Source organism: Lepidochelys kempii, chromosome 22, assembly GCF_965140265.1.
Source record: "Lepidochelys kempii isolate rLepKem1 chromosome 22, rLepKem1.hap2, whole genome shotgun sequence".
Lineage (NCBI taxonomy): Eukaryota > Metazoa > Chordata > Testudines > Cheloniidae > Lepidochelys > Lepidochelys kempii.
The window spans coordinates 6,059,648-6,063,286 of NC_133277.1; the positions used below are offsets into that span (position 1 = coordinate 6,059,648).

At 49.5% G+C, this 3,639-nt stretch overlaps 1 protein-coding gene across 1 annotated transcript in view; it reads left to right on the plus strand.

The window, feature by feature from the left end:
• Window positions 1-3,639, plus strand: part of KCNJ5 (potassium inwardly rectifying channel subfamily J member 5) — a 244,426-nt gene that overhangs the window by 7,086 nt on the left and 233,701 nt on the right. The window lies entirely within an intron of this gene.

Consider the following 3,639-nt stretch of genomic DNA (forward strand, 5'->3'; position numbering starts at 1 on the left):
GCTGTGTCCATGCTGCTAGGTTTTTCTGAGTTTAGGGCTACTATCCACTTAGCAACTGGCTTTGTTATGTGGAGGTGACGGGTGCCACCTCCTGGCCGCTGGGAATACAACACAATTGAACAGATCCCTTCATTCCATTAGCATCGCTGTGCGGCCTCACAGGCCCCCTGCCTGTCTCATGCAGTAGGATGTAACAACAGAATAATGCAGTCGATTTGCCTGTGAAATGCAGAGCATGTGTGGGATGCATGGACCCAGAAAAGCAGGAGCTTGAGTGGGCTGTTGAACTTTGTGAGGGGAGGTTTGAGACAGGAAGTCAAAACGTTTCATTTCCAGCCTCTCCTGATTTGCCCTGCTTGGCTCCATTGAAAGGGGAGGGTTCTCTGCTCTCTCCTGTGCTGCAGAGAACTTATTCCAAATGTAAACTTCCCTGGGGAAGATGCCTCCACCACAGCAGTGATAGCTTGGCCCCTAAGAGTCTTGCTACAACATTCTCACTCTTGGCACAGCATTGTCCAATGAAATCTCCACATTGTTAGGAGCAACTCAGTGCCAGCGGCTGTCCTGGCATTGAGGGTCCCTAGAGGGAAGTAGCAGGGGGCATAAAGTGGAGACTTGTCACCTCAGGACTGAGGAGGAACATTTGCAGAGGAGGCGAGGGGTGTATAGAAGAGGGAAACCGTCAGGGCACCTGGTCAGAAGTAGCCAGCCAAGGCCTGCTAGTGCGGGGAGGTGGAGGAAGGAGGAGATGGCAAATGGTCAGAGACCATCACAGCCAAACAGTGGAGCTAAAGCTCTGCTAGCAACGGCAAGAAAATGTTGGCAAAGTAGTAAGTCCAATAGCCTCACTGTGCTTCAGTTTTCTCCTCTGTGGAATGGGAATAATGCTTTTTCCCTGTCTCACTGGTGGGGAGAAGGGGTGTTGTGAAGATCCATTTATGTCTGTAAAGCGCTTTAGAGGAGCGTATGGACCACAGCAACAAAAGCACTGACTGAAAAGAGACAGAGCTTTGTTTTCCAGCACTGGGTCAGGGGGCTCCATCTGGCTCTGCGAGATTACATTTATTTTTGTCCTCCAAACTGAACTTTCTTTTAATGGCAATGGAGTGACAGGCCCTGAAATAGATTTCCTATGGACTCCCTCCCAAGTGGCATTGTACCCAGCGTGTCTCCCGATAACCTTTCTTCCCTGCCCTGGGACTTTATCTGCCGCGTGACAAACACCCTCACTGGACAGAAAGAGGAAATTCCACTCATTGTTCTGCCGCTACTGGGGTCTGACTAACACACTCTATCTTCTGCCTGCTGCACCACTGTCAGGCTGGGATTGGCAGGCGTTTCCTGCGGTGACAGTCAGCAGGGGCTTTGTGGGAGGAATATGTTTCATTCCAAGACTCCCAGTTAGGTCCCAGCATGAGCCAACTTAAAGGAACAGGTTTGCCATTCCATTTTGGCCATGTTGTCATTGACCCAAGGATTATCCCCCTCCGATTCTCTTCTCTGTTGTCCCAGCTCATGGGCTCTAGGGTTCATGTGGTGGGGAGGTATGGTTCAAGAGACCCTTTCCCATGTTGTCAAGTGGGAGAGGAATCCTCACTAGATGAGCAGGGCTCCTGGTGATGGAAAAGGTTGAGAACTATTGTCCTAGCTATTTAATGTATACTAGCATTATTACTTCCCATGGTATAGCAGGGCCATCTTGGAGCCATATAGGTAAGAGCTAATGAGCTAATAAAAATAATCTCATGGACACCCATACCACCCAGATAGTGAGGTGTAGGGAATCAGGCACCAGACTGGCAGTCAGAAAACCTGGGTACTGTTCTTGGCTCTGCCCATGACCCTGGCCAAGTGGCTTTGCCCCAGTTTCCCCATCTGTAAAATGGTGGTTGAGCCTTCTTTCGTGAAGTACTTTGAGATCTGCAGCTGCAAGGTGCTGGGTAGCATTTCTTCCGTCTGAGGCTCTTGAAGCACTCTGCAAATTGGCCAGCCTCATGTGCCGTATGAGTTAGGGCATGTGAGCCCCATTGTTCAGAGGAGAAAAGTGAGGCACAGGAAGGTGAAGTGTCTCGCCCTATGTCAAGGCCAGGAACGAGCCCAGATCTCTTGCCTGCCAATCCAGTGCTCTAACCACTGCAGAAGGCTTCCTCTCATGCATCTCTAAGCAGGTTAAGGATGATTAAGTAGGAAAGTGGTAAAAAGAAAAGGTAAAATGCCTCACCATGGGCTAAATTCTGGTTTATCCTTGGTGAGTGCTCTGGCGGATTGGGAGGGGCAGGGACATGTTCTCACACCCAGCGCATCTGCGCAGAACTTAGGAAGAGCTCCGTGAACCCAAGAGGAGGTGGCTAGTGGGCCTTTAACTTGTCTTCTCTTGTCCACTTCATTCCCTTTTTCTGTCGGTTTCTTTTCTCTCTACTCGGTTGGGTTTTTTTTCAAGCCAACTTTTATTTCCTTCCTTTGGCTGACCAACCACTATAGGGAATCATCAAAACCACGCACAGATAGCTGAAGGGTGCCACGGCCAAGGATGGTCCTTTCTCCTGGTACAGAACGGGTTGGGGCCCCACTGGCAGTGCAGGGAGGAAACTAGTAGAAAAGAAAATATAGCCTAAAAACCAAGGGGGAAACCATCCTGACACTGAGATCTGCTCCTGTTTTACAATTACGATGATTCAGAGGAGCCCCAGTCATGGCCAGGACCCCATTGTGCAAGGCGCTGTACAAACACAGAGCAAAAAGACAGCCCCTGCCCCCAAAGAGATTGTGGGATTCCTTGTGCCTTGTGGGATAGACTTCTAAGGGCAGTGAAGGGAGCTCCCTCCCGCTGAGATCTTTCAAAGGGATCTGAAGAACATGCAGTAGGGAGCCAGCCAGCCTTGGTATTGGAGAGGAACTAGATGGAACCTACTGGACTGTTTCCAGTCCTAAGGCCCCAAACCAGCAATGGGATTCTTTCCATTTACTTTACTGGGAGTTGACTCAGGCTCTGGAGTTTCAGTGGCTCTGTCAGCCTTTGTAGAATTCTTCCCTTTGTTCAAGGGGAAACAGAATCTTCTTAGTTTTAATTCTGAAGGCAGCCTGGTGTTTGTTGGGACAGCGTGGTATAGCTCCTCCCTCCGTGGGCCTGGGCTGTATTCCTCTCAGGGGATGCCATGCAAGTGGTAGCAGTATGGGAAGCTTGTAAATGCTAGACTAGGCTACATCTAGGGATGTAGGACATGAGTGACAGGATGGCCCAGTGTTTAGGGGTTGAGAGACCTGGGTTCAAGTTCTTGCTCTGCCAAAGATTTCCTGTGTGATCTTGAGCATAGCCTCTCTGGGCCTCAGTTCCTCATGTGTAAAATGGGGATAACAAGGCTTTCCTATCTCCCAGAGGTGTGGAGAGAATGAAAATTGTGAGGTACTCAGATACATGGTGGTGGCTGTCATATAAGTACCTTAGACAGACTGAGGAAGTTTTACCATCACGACACGGACATGAAGCAAGACCATTTTAACAGTGACATTTATGAGGTTGCAAAACTGAACCACCACCAAGGTATCGGGCAATTAGTACCATGCAGGTGCTAAAGGAGGTTCACTCAGGAAGCAGGCTAGATAGAGACCCAGACAGTGGACAAACTCAGCATGCTGTCT